This window comes from Triticum urartu, chromosome 2 (assembly GCF_003073215.2).
Source record: "Triticum urartu cultivar G1812 chromosome 2, Tu2.1, whole genome shotgun sequence".
In the NCBI taxonomy this organism is placed as follows: Eukaryota; Viridiplantae; Streptophyta; class Magnoliopsida; order Poales; family Poaceae; genus Triticum; species Triticum urartu.
The window spans coordinates 728,108,867-728,122,706 of record NC_053023.1 but is presented as its reverse complement, the minus strand read 5'-3'; the positions used below and the strand labels follow the sequence as shown (position 1 = coordinate 728,122,706).

At 43.7% G+C, this 13,840-nt stretch overlaps 1 non-coding gene across 1 annotated transcript; it reads right to left on the bottom strand.

Annotated features, from left to right (window-relative positions):
- Positions 1–1,122: 1,122 nt before the first annotated feature.
- TRNAK-UUU lies at positions 1,123–1,195 on the bottom strand. The gene has a single exon. It is a non-coding gene; the product is annotated as a tRNA-Lys (tRNA).
- Positions 1,196–13,840: the final 12,645 nt, after the last annotated feature.

Genomic DNA, 13,840 nt, shown 5'->3' with positions numbered 1-13,840 from the left:
ATTTGGCTTAGAATAAGAAACCTATCTCTTCCCCCTAATGGCTTTTCACTACCCCTTGCGGGAATGCATATCGTTGCTGCATCGCCACCGTATTCCTGACTTGCTTTTCCAAACTGCTTGTTTTCTCGGGGCTGCAGTCCAGTTGCTTAGTGGTTTGCTTCTCGGTCTACCCAATCAAGGTTAGACCTCGCTCTATCAACCATTGCTTTAAATAGTATCATGTTATTTCATCTTTCATTGATACCATCATTACAATCGAGGGCCTACAATCCATGGAAATCCCTATTCCGATCACTGGGAAAGAAGAGCAAGTAAGTAATGAATGAATGAATGAATTTAGATGGTATATAAACATCTCCCCATGAAGGGAAGGTGCTATAGTATCTAACTAAGAAAAAAAGTAGGTTGTGAAATGATAGGAAATATGCCATGCAGAAAATCAAGGAAATAATTCCTGGATTTTCAGATGACCCGGCTTATCTTTGCAGTTATCCTTATTTAGCAGAATCTAGTGAGTGTCCCATTAAAAGGAAAGAGAGCTATTCGTTGTAGGATTGATCCAGACAACCCAACCTAAGTCACCTATTGCGCCTAACCTAAGTATAGTGCCAGTGGTCGGCGAGGAGAAGTTCATTCCTGTAGAGAAGAGAGGGGATCCTATTTCCTTTCCCCCTTTCCCAGTATGGCAACCTTATCTTCCATCATGAAAGTTGGTATCAGAATGAAACAATCCAATCCATACTTGTGGAGTGCTCAGTTCAGTTCCTGATTTCTCTCAAGCCTAAAAGGAAACCTATTACCCCGGGTCCCCCCTTTCGGCTATCTTATCTGCTGTTCCTCGACTCTCAGGAAGGTAAGATCATCAATCAATAGTAGGCTGCTGCTCTGTACAGTTAAAGATGGGATCCAACCTGTTCTGTTTGCTTGTTTCCTATAATCTGTGCTCGATTCCATATTTCTGTATCCTTCGATTCCCGGGACAGATCTGATCTCCTTTATACTTACCTCAAACAACGAGCGAAGTCGAGATGTTGATGAGAAAGGGGCTTTTCTCAAGGCCAAAGAGTGCTCTTTGAAGGCTACTATGCATCCTTACGAATACAAGAGTGGTTTTTTTTGTTTTGGGTATAGCAGGACTTGAACCTGCGACCATTAGGTTAAAAGCCCAATGCTCTACCAACTGAGCTATACACCCGATTTTACAAGAAGGCTTGGTGCGGAAAAGAAAAGAGGGCGGCCTGGCCCCTTTTCTTCTTATCATATCACAAGGGCGCGGCTCTGTATGGTATAGTACTGTGGAGCAAGTTTGGGAGTCCTTTCCACTCATTGAGGATTCTATCTAAAAAAGAAGGTCAACGGGGGAGACTACAGTAGCTCGAACTCAGACTATCTACGAAAAAGGTAAAGTCGTCTTTCCTAGGGTTCGACCGAAAGGAGCTGTGTCTATGGTTTGACGTTGTGGAGGTCCAGCACTCTTCTAAACGAAGAAAGAGGGGATTCGCGCTACCTCCTACTCCTACAGAAGATCGATTGGCGCGAACTTCCGATCGATTCCTTATTCATTGTTGCCGACCCTTACATCATCATAAAGAGAATCAAGATATCCCAAGAACCCAGCTAGGGATGAATGACTAGCGCTCAAGAACAAGCAAGGGATGAGCGCACGGGAGCGGCGTTGCTTGTTGCTTTATTATCACATTAGAGAAGCGGAACCTCCAAGCTCAGACATCTCGAACTCAGAAACTACCCTTCTATCCCACCCTGCTCCTCCGGCATCGGAAGCAGAACTACCTGACCGAAGGAGATAGACAGGAAGGGAAGACGGTCATACAAAGGCCGAATAAAGCTCTCTTGAAGCTGCATCTGAATAGACCTAGAGTCACTCAGTACATACGAACCCTTGAATAAATAAGAATTGAGAAGTATGAAATGTGGGCATCATAACAAAAAAAGAAAAAGACCGAACCAGTAAGACTAATGTCTACTTATTTATACCGTTGTGGAGGTCCAGCACTCTTCTAAACGAAGAAAGAGGGGATTCGCGCTACCTCCTACTCCTACAGAAGATCGATTGGCGCGAACTTCCGATCGATTCCTTATTCATTGTTGCCGACCCTTACATCATCATAAAGAGAATCAAGATATCCCAAGAACCCAGCTAGGGATGAATGACTAGCGCTCAAGAACAAGCAAGGGATGAGCGCACGGGAGCGGCGTTGCTTGTTGCTTTATTATCACATTAGAGAAGCGGAACCTCCAAGCTCAGACATCTCGAACTCAGAAACTACCCTTCTATCCCACCCTGCTCCTCCGGCATCGGAAGCAGAACTACCTGACCGAAGGAGATAGACAGGAAGGGAAGACGGTCATACAAAGGCCGAATAAAGCTCTCTTGAAGCTGCATCTGAATAGACCTAGAGTCACTCAGTACATACGAACCCTTGAATAAATAAGAATTGAGAAGTATGAAATGTGGGCATCATAACAAAAAAAGAAAAAGACCGAACCAGTAAGACTAATGTCTACTTATTTATACATTTGAGAGGTCCACTTAGACTATTATGATTTTCTCTTTAGCTACGTAGGTTATATAAGATTCAATTCAATCTAACAAGCGGACTGGACTACCTTCGGCTACTACAAGATATTTAGAATTCTAAGAAGTTGAGCCTACTTTACGCACTTAAGGCAGCAGCAGATGATGAAGAAATGGGCGGTAGATGATAATGAGGAAGGGCGCCCCTTGGCATTTCCTGTGGGGGAGTCTGATTGATCCAATCACGACGAATGATGTCAACCCCCTCTTTTGCGCCTAACTTGACTCTGATTCTCCCACTATGAGAGCTGATCCAGGGGCTAGTTCGGCTACAGAATGGAATTTACGAAAGCCCCCCGTCTTTCCGACTCAATGTATTGCCCTTTGGGACCAGGATCTGACGAGGAAGTGAGAGAGGGGACACCAAACATAGGTGCGTACCATTGCCCCAATCCAATGGACTATGTCATATAGGGAGGAACCCTTGGAGGTTGGGATAGAAAGAAAGCAGGTTTTGCTTCTGCTTCCTTCGAGCTACCAAACTCTTTTGTCAGGTGTTGGTCAAGTTCCCTCATTATTGCTTGACTTCCCCTTTGGGGCACGAAAAGATGGACTAGGACTTAAGTAAGGGAGAGGACAACCCCTGTTTCTGGCTTACCTTCAACGAGTGAGTGCTATTCCCATTCCTTACTTTGATCCGACCCTGTTCCCCGACCAGTTTGCTTGCTCACTAGAAGAGTCAAGCGAGAGCAGCTAGTTTAGAAGGAAAAGGACACCTGGGGCTATTCGGCCTCACTTGTCGGAGACTGAACTACCGCTCGCTTACTTGCTGATCAAGGAGGTCATTTCCACTTACTCTAAGCATAGAAGGAAGAAGATTGAAAAACTAACAAACAAATTGTCTTCAGCCCTACTTACTTATAGGCTGACTTGGCCCAGGAAACAAGGTTCTATTAGGCTTGCAGGGCTTAAAAAAGAATGAGCTAGATCGCAGGTATTTGGATACGAGGTAGTAGCGGGGTCTAGTCGAAGCGGTGCGCAAAGTGTAGAAAGGCGAGTCTCACGGGCAGCGGCACGTGAGGGGTCTCCCGATCTTCATGGAAGGTGCAGTTAGGGAGTTGGAAGATGCACTTTGGACTCCTGCACCAGTAAGAATGGAACTGGAATAAAAAGTCGGGGTAGCTAGTCACTCTGTTACTGAGGAAAGAGAGGATGGCATTTCCATAAGTAGACTCTCCTTCTTACTGAATCCTTATCCTGCCCTCTCTACTCGGGAACAATTCATTCTTAACTCGTACATAAGTTCCGGGCGTCGACAAGAGAGTTAGCGATCTACAGCTGGTTCGGTGGACTGGTGGTGACACGGGCGGGCCCTCTACTTTATTTGCCGAATCCAATCGATCATGGGCGGCCCTCTTCGTTCACAGTCTTTCTTTCCTTTCGAATCCAATTGTTCCAATCTGACCAAATAGCAATTCATTGAAATCATTCGGGTCACCTCTTTTTTAAGCACTTGACCAAGCCTATTTCTATAGAAAAGGACAGGAATCTATTGACTTTGAGTCTTTCTCCTACTACGAAATGGGAACTGAACACAGGATGGCAATAGTGAGAAAAAAATCCCCTCGTACTACATCATTATTTATTCGATTTTCCCTGGTAAGTGCTCTAGATGCAGTTTCTTTAGTTGACGTAGTGAGTGGAACCTAATTATCTGTTTCCTTTCATACCAGAGTTGCCTTTTGTAGATGAGAAAGCCAACAATTTTGCAAGGAGTTGATAATTGCACTTGAAGTAGTAAGTTTAAAGACAGTTGAAACTTAATGGCACCGTTTAACCAAGCACTCTTGTAGCTTCGGAAACTCCGTGTTCAGATCGGTGAGGCAAGAGACAAATTCATCGTCAGTTACCTCCACGATATCCAAAATACCCTCAAGACCATGAAGACAGATAATGAGAGTCAGGTTCAAACAATTCAAGGATTGTAAATACCATAACAGCAAAGTAGAATGCACCAAATTTTTCCTATTACCGGTTCCAGGAAGAGCACACCAAATGAAAGAAACTATTACTCAAAAAGCGAATCACATCTCGATCCACAAACTGCCAAAAACCTTTGTTATTCCATTCCCAGTGGAACGTCAACCTGTTTAACAACAATTTTCTAAGAAACTTGCTGAATTCTAAATGAAACAACCTTATTTTCAAGTGACAGGCAATATCCATTTCAACCAATTATTAAAGATAAAAGGGCTAACTACACAGCTAATTGAATTCCTTTTCGAGGTTGAGTTCATCTTGAAACCACATTTGCTTCCTAATTAAACTGAGAAAAATAAGAATATTAAAAGAGAGACTCCACAGAACATGAATGAATTCAGGTACATCACATCAGGCTGATATGTGCCGGTATCATACATGTTTCAAGATTCTGGCTAAGCCCTTCTTGTTGCCACATATCCAGTTTCTTCTAAGGTTTCTGGAATTGCTCAAGTTCCTGCTCAACACTTCTTGTCTAGCTCCAGTCTAGCACTTGTACCAGTCGCCTACCAGATCACGGCTTTGCTCCAATTCTACTCTCCAATTATGCAATCCTCTCAAAAATTGGGGCTTTTCTTCACTTCAGCACTTCCCCTAGCAGTGGATTCCACTAGGTTCTTAACCTCTTCCCAATTCTTAAACTGAAACCTGCGATGTCTAATCCAACTCGGCACCTAACCAGCTTGTCAGCATTGTAAGTTTGCCTCAACATTCCCCTAGAAATACAAAAATAATGTAAATCTACTTTCATTTATTTATTAGGGATGAGACTTTCTTTTTCTTTTTCTTTTTTCTAGAATAAGTATGCTCTGGAGTAAAAGGATTCGAACCTTTGCATGCCGGTACCAAAAACTGATGCCTTACCACTTGGATATACTCCAAACGGGGGGAAGGCTCGATGAAAACGAGCTGGGATATAGATTTTTCAGAAGGAAGAGTTAGTTACCCTCGGTCTTCCTTCTTTCCTGGGAATCAAGGAAGTAGTAGCAGGACAGTCCTTTATTTCCCCCTTTAGACCAACTACAACAAGCTCGCTCCTTAGGTTAGCTCTCTGCTCTACCTATTTGTTTGCAATGCCTTGCTTATCAAAATAGGCCTTTCTGTAACCTGACCTTACGCTGAAAAACTGCACTTGTTGGCTCTGCGTCCACTAAAACTTATGAAAAAGAAATGTTATTCTATCGATATCTTCAAGAGTTCCCTAACCCCCTGACTGAGAGTGCTATGATGGGCTATTGAAGTTCGTCCCTGCGGCACGGTGGGGCAGTGCAAATCCTTTCATTAATGAAGTTCCGCCCTGGCACTACCATTATTGGCTTCCTTCCCTGGGGACCGCTAGGGCGAAGGCAGAGCATGGAATGATCGTAGGGGCATCCTTCCTAGGTGGAAAAGACGTGTGTGACTAAAACCAGGAGGAGAAATCCATTTTCAAATGGCGACAGAAAGAAAGGAATCACGAAATAGAAGAAAAAGTGCACTGTGCTGGCAAATGTGGAGAATAGCCATCCATCTTTCATCAATGAAATTGTTCCGTATGGGTAGCAAATACACATATCAGAAGAGCCAACCCGAAAGCACTTGCTTCAAAGAAGCAGCAGTTACCAAGAAATTCCTGTTTCAAGTCAGTATATCTCGATAGAACCAATTCCAATCCAGGTAGTGTGAACAGAGGATGTGGAAGTTCTGTTTCCTTGCCTTGTCAAGCATTTCATCTGACACTCTATCTATACTATAGCTAGATCAATTCCTATTCTTTCTTTCAGGCGACTTTACTCCAAAGAATTTTTCCTACTTATCTTGACTCGATCTCACGAAATTGGATTGATTGGCACACCGCACATCTGGAATTCGCTTCTCCTATCTATCTCTTCCAACTAAGCTGATCACTGGAAAATATGAAATCCTGCAAGCAATCATTCCAGAGCCAACTACGAAGATACCTGGTCTTCCACTCTGTTCACTAGAGGAAAGACAAGAAAGTAAACAATTCTTCAAAGGAATTGGCTCTACTGGAACAGAGGAATTGGCTCGCTCCTTCGCTCGCTGGGTAAGCATAGAATGCACATCAGTCTGGTATCAAAGCGTATCTACTTGAAAAGGAGACTACTTGAACAGATGAAAATATCTTTGCAAATGGCTGATAAATCAACTGCTATACATGTCGGTATTTGTGAGGATGTGCCTGTTGTGGTTGCAAATGTTACTATTTTAACGGACTTTGTTATTCTTGATATTCCCGAGGATGATAGTATGTCTATTATTCTTGGAAGACCTTTTCTTAATACTGTAGGGGCTTTTATTGATTGCAACAAAGGCAATGTCACTTTTCATGTTAATGGTAATGAGCATACGGTACACTTTCCAAGGAAACAACCTCAAGTTCATAGTATCAACTCTATTGGAAAAATTCCATTGATTATATTTGGAGATTTCAAATTTCCTCTACCAACTGTCGAAAAGAAATATGATATTCTTATTATAGGGGATGTGCATATCCCCGTTGAGGTAACTTAGTGTTATTCGAAATTTCTCCGGTTTCATGATTATCGGAACGAGTTTGTTAACAAGACTTGATCAACCTTGTTAGTGGATTCTTTTTGATGAGCATGAGATGGATGAAACTAGAAGCACAAACTTCTGTACCCTCTCTATATTTTCTATTAATTAGTAGAAATAAAGTAAAAATAGTATTTTCAGTCCGTTTCTTGACTTATCCGTGCAATATAAAAATATCCCGAAAATAAAAGTCCTCAGAATGCCATGCCAATTTAATATGATTTTTTCGGGAATATTTGAGGATTTACTGTGCAAAAATTACCGCGGGAGGAGCTGCCACCTGGCCACGAGGGTGGTGGGCGCCCACCCTAGGGCGCGCCCCTACCTCGTGGGCCCACGGTGGCTCTCCTCCACTTATCCCAGCACCCATCTTCTTCCTATGTCTCACACAAACCCGAAAAACCAACTCAAGCACGAGTTCCAGCCACTTTTGCTGTGATTTTCGATCTCCTTGCTCAAAGCACCTCTCGCAAAACTGCTTGGGGAGATTGTTCCTTGGTATGTGACTCCTCCATTGGTCCAATTAGTGTTTTCTCTAGTGCTCTATTCGTTGCAAATTTGTGCTGCATAAGTGACCATGTTCTTGAGCTTGCATGTCAAATTTATAGGGTTCCAAGTAGTTCTAATGCTTGATTTAGGCTCTAGGCACTTGTAGGAGTAGTTGCTATCAATATTATTGAAGTTGGTTCATTTTTGTTTGAAGTTACTAAAAATTTCAGAGAAAAACAATATGCTTAGGAAGATGTTCCAAGGTGGTTCCTCTAAGAAGCAAGGACCCAAGATTGCTATGCACGATGCTGACGAGGATCCACCAAGAGACGCTCCAGTACGGCCTTGCGAATGGCCATCGGAAAATTTTATGGACCGTCCGGGAATTAAAGAAGAATTCAAAGCATATTTGTGCAATGCCGGTCTTGAGGATTTTGAGGCTAACAAATGCCCCCAGTACCATAATCTCACAAGTTCATTTGTGAGGAGGTTTGAGTATTCATCTTCACGTAATTCTCCTTCATTCTTGTTTGATCTCTATGACAAATCTTAAACCATGGACTTAGAGGATTTCACTTCTGCTTGCAAACTTCCATCATGGGGTAGTGTTAGGGATCCCCCTAAATCTGAATTTAGAAACTTTCTTGCTAGTATAACTGTGGGGGAATCTAGAGATATAACGCAGGATACCATAGGGAGCATTCACTTTCCTGCTATACATTATTTTGCTCTCTTCATCGGTAGATGCATAAATGCTAAGGATGAAGCATGTCACATGTGTGTCCCTGATCTTAGCATTCTTAGGAGTGCTGTGTTAGGAGACCAATCTTATCATATGGGAGCCATTGTAGCTCGTAGGTTACATCATAATAGACATAATGGAGATTTCTTTAGAGGAATTTATGCAACCCGCTTAGCTCATTTTCTTGAGATAGACATTCGTGAGGGTGATATGGAGTTGCCTCCTGCATATTTAGATTATGACTCTATGGCTTCTGAAAGAACATGCGTTGCCCCCATGTTTGGTTTTGGTAATTGATGACAATCTCTATGGACTAATGGTTGCCTTGAGTTATATTTGAAGGTTTTGTCCATAGGCTTTTCTTGGAGTATATGTGTTGGTTTCAAGGAGAGTTTGTGTTGACCAAGGTGCTATTAAGGAATTATCCAAAGCTTGGTCATGTGAGAGTTGAGCTTATTACAAGCATGTCTTGAAGAACAAGATTGTGTGATCATTCATGTTTACCTTCAAGACATCATCCAAATGATGAGAGTTGGAAAGATTCAAGGTTGGTCAAGACTAAGTCAAGAGTGAATCAAGTTGATCAACTCACAAAGCGTAGAAGATATACCGAGAGGGATCAAGTGATCCCATGGTTTGGTAAGCATTGTCCATTGTGCTTTGTGTACTAACCCATGGTCTATGTGAGAGTTCTACGTGGGGTTAGGTACATGTTCATGGGCTTGTGTCAAGAGGAAGATATCACTCAACCCATGGAGAGGATGACATCAAGTGGTGATCGTCATCAAGATTGCCATGTGCAATTTCAAGTAGATCATCGCGAAGAGATCAAGTGCTTGAAGCTTGCCGTCCATTGTGGTGACAATGGACTTGTGAAGATGTGCCGAAGAGTGGCTCACCCATAGTGGACTATGGGGGAGCAATCATCTAGTCTTCATCGAGCCAACACAATCAAGAAAGGTGGTCCAACTTGAGGGAGTCAAGATCGTCATCATCTAGCTCAAGTGGACCATGTGCAAGGCAAAGGTTTTCCCTTGATAGGTTTTCTATTTTACCGGTCTCATGGTGGTAGTTTGGAGACCGGGTGAGGGAGTCCTGGATTAGGGGGTGTTCGGGTAGCCGGACTATACCTTCAGCCGGACTCCTGGACTATGAAGATACAAGATTGAAGACTTTGTCCCGTGTGGAAGGCAAGCTTGGCGATGCGATATTCAAGATCTCCTACCATTATAACCGACTCTGTGTAACCCTAACCCTATCCGGTGTCTATATAAACCGGAGGGTTGTAGTCCGTAGGACAGAACAAATTCCATACACAACAATCATACCATAGGCTAGCTTCTAGGGTTTAGCCTCCTTGATCTCGTGGTAGATCTACTCTTGTACTACCCATATCATCAATATTAATCAAGCAGGAGTAGGGTTTTACCTCCATCGAGAGGGCCCGAACCTGGGTAAAACAAAGTGTTCCCTGCCTCCTGTTACCGTCCGGCCTAGACGCACAGTTCGGGACCCCCTACTCGAGATCTGCCGGTTTTGACACCGACATTGGTGCTTTCATTGAGAGTTCCTTTGTGTTGTCGCCTTTAGGCCCGATGGCTCCTTCGATCATTAACAACGATGCGGTCCAGGGTGAGACTTTTCTCCCCGGATAGATCTTCGTCTTCGGCGGCTTCGCACTGCGGGCCAGTTCGCTTGGCCACCTTGAGCAGATCGAAAGCTACGCCCCTGGCCATCAGGTCAGGTTTGGAAGCCTAAACTACACGGCTGACATCCGCGGGGACTTGATCTTCGACGGATTGGAGCCACAGCCAAGCGTGCCGCACTGTCTCGATGGGCATGATATAGCTCTGCCGCCGAACAGCGCCTTGGAGGTCGCACACGCATCGGTTTCGACCATTGATTCGGAACCTACTGCGCCGATCGAGGATCAGCGGTTGGACGCTGCCTCAGGGGCAGCAATCTCAGAGGCGATCGAGCCGAACTCCAGCCCGCACTCCTGTAGGATCGAAAGTATGTCTAGAGGGGGGGGTGATTAGACTACTTGACCAAATAAAAACTTAACCTTTTCCCAATTTTAGTTCTTGGCAGATTTTAGCTATTTTAGGACAAGTCAAGCAATCATCACACAATTCAAGCAAGCATGCAAAGAGTATATTGGCAGCGGAAAGTAAAGCATGCAACTTGCAAGAATGTAAAGGGAAGGGTTTGGAGAATTCAAACGCAATTGGAGACACGGATGTTTTTCCCGTGGTTCGGATAGGTGGTGCTATCCTACATCCACGTTGATGGAGACTTCAACCCACGAAGGGTAACGGTTGCGCGAGTCCATGGAGGGCTCCACCCACGAAGGGTCCATGAAGAAGCAACCTTGTCTATCCCACCATGGCCATCGCCCACGAAGGACTTGCCTCACTAGCGGTAGATCTTCACGAAGTAGGCGATCTCCTTGCCCTTACAAACTCCTTGGTTCAACTCCACAATCTTGCCGGAGGCTCCCAAGTGACACCTAGCCAATCTAGGAGACACCACTCTCCAAGAAGTAACAAATGGTGTGTTGATGATGAACTCCTTGCTCTTGTGCTTCAAATGATAGTCTCCCCAACACTCAACTCTCTCTCACAGGATTTGGATTTGGTGGAAAGAAGATTTGAGTGGAAAGCAACTTGGGGAAGGCTAGAGATCAAGATTCATATGGTAGGAATAGAATATCTTGGTCTCAACACATGAGTAGGTGGTTCTCTCTCAGAACATATGAGTTGGAAGTGTAGATGTGTTCTGATGGCTCTCTCCATGAATGAAGAGGAGGTGGAGGGGTATATATAGCCTCCAGACAAAATCCAACCGTTACACACAATTTACCAATCTCGGTGGGACCGAATCAACAAACTCGGTCGGACCAAAATAGTAAACCTAGTGACCATTAGAGATTTTTGGTGGGACTGACATGCAACTCGGTAGGACCGATATGGTTAGGGTTAGGGCATAACGTAATCTCGGTGAGACCGATTACACAAACTCGGTGAGACCGATTTGGTAATAGGCTAACCAGAGGGTTGGTCAGGCAAACTCGGTGGGACCGATTCGCTCTTCTCGGTGAGACCGAAAAGTTATGAAAAGGAAACAGAGAGTTTACATTGCAATCTTGGTGGGACCGATCCGCTCTTTCGGTGAGACCAAAAAGTTACAAAAAGGAAACAGAGAGATTACAATCCCATCTCGGTGAGACCGAGATCCCTATCGGTAGAACCGATTTGCTAGGGTTTGGCAATGGCTATGACAAGTGAAACTCGGTGGCGCCGGGTTGAAAGAATCGGTAGGGCCGAGTTTGTCTTTGGGTTTAGGTCAAATGTGGATATGGAAAAGTAGTTGAGGGTTTTGGAGTATATCACTAAGCACATGAAGCAAGAGGCTCATTAAGCAACACCTCATCCCTCCTTGATAGTATTGGCTTTTCCTAAAGACTCAATGTGATCTTGGATCACTAAAATATAAAATGAAGAGAATTGAGCTTTTGAGCTTGAGCCAGCCAATCCTTTGTCCTTAGCATTTCGAGGGATCCACTTTCAACATCCATGCCATGCCAATCATTGAGCTTTCCTGAAATAATCATCTTGGAATAGCATTAGCTCAATGAGCTATATGTTGTTATGAATTACCAAAACGACCTAGGGATAGTTGCACTTTCAATCTCCCCCTTTTTGGTAATTGATGACAACATATAGATCAAAGCTTCGACAAATAATAATAATAATGAAATATATCGTCGCTTTGAGAAGTATGTGATAAGTAAGAGCTCCCCCTAAATTTGTGCATATTTTAAAATTTGCTTTGGACTGCAAATGCACAAGGAGTTAGAATCATGGGTTACTCTTCCATGTCACATACATCTTGATGGAGCGCTCAAAATGATAAGAATTGAATACATGCACTCATCACCAAAGAAAGTGAATGATCACATAAGATAGATAAGATATATCAAGCATGCATAAGTGTAGCTTATGATCAAACACATGATCATCAATGTCTCATAAGCATATCATAGTATCTCAACCAAAAGCAAACAAAGTTGAAAAACACCAAATAAAGCAAGAGAGAATAAAAGCAACTCTCTCTCTCTCTCTCGAAGCCTATGATCTATACATTTTTCTCCCCCTTTGGCTGAAGGAAATATGCTCTAGAGGCAATAATAAAGTTATTATTTATTTCCTTATTTCATGATAAATGTTTATTATTCATGCTAGAATTGTATTAACCGGAAACATAATACATGTGTGAATACATAGACAAACAGAGTGTCACTAGTATGCCTCTACTTGACTAGCTCGTTAATCAAAGATGGTTATGTTTCCTAACCATGCACAAAGAGTTGTTATTTGATTAACGAGGTCACATCATTAGTTGAATGATCTGATTGACATGACCCATTCCATTAGCTTAGCACCCGATCGTTTAGTATGTTGCTATTGCTTTCTTCATGACTTATACATGTTCCTATGACTATGAGATTATGCAACTCCCGTTTGCCGGAGGAACACTTTGTGTGCTACCAAACGTCACAACGTAAATGGGTGATTATAAAGGAGCTCTACAGGTGTCTCCAAAGGTAGATGTTGGGTTGGCATATTTCGAGATTAGGATTTGTCACTCCGATCGTCGGAGAGGTATCTCTGGGCCCTCTCGGTAATGCACATCACATAAGCCTTGCAAGCATTGCAACTAATAAGTTAGTTGCGAGATGATGTATTACGGAACGAGTAAAGAGACTTGCCGGTAACGAGATTGAACTAGGTATTGGATACCGACGATCGAATCTCGGGCAAGTAACATACCGATGACAAAGGGAACAACGTATGTTGTTATGCGGTCTGACCGATAAAGATCTTCGTAGAATATGTAGGAGCCAATATGGGCATCTAGGCCCCGCTATTGGTTATTGACCGGAGACGTGTCTCGGTCATGTCTACATTGTTCTCAAACCGTAGGGTCCGCACGCTTAAGGTTTCGATGACAGTTATATTATGAGTTTATGAGTTTTGATGTACCGAAGGAGTTCGGAGTCCCGGATGAGATCGGGGACATGACGAGGAGTCTCGAAATGGTCGAGACGTAAAGATCGATATATTGGACGACTATATTCGGACATCGGAAAGGTTCCGAGTGATTCGGGTATTTTTCGGAGTACCGGGTAGTTACGGGAGAAGTAATGGGCCTTGATGGGCCTTAGTGGGAAGAGGAGAAAGGGCTGCTGCGCCCCCTCCCCTCTAGTCCGAATTAGACTAGGGAAAAGGGGGCCGGCCACCTTTCCTTCTCCTCCACTTCCTTCTCCCTTCCTCCCCTCTTGGTGGACTCCTACTAGGACTTGGAGTCCTAGTAGGACTCCACATCCTGGCCGCACCTATTGCCTTGGCCGGCCTCCTCCTCCTCCATCCTTTATATACTGAGGCAAGGGGCACCCTAGGACACACAAGTTGATC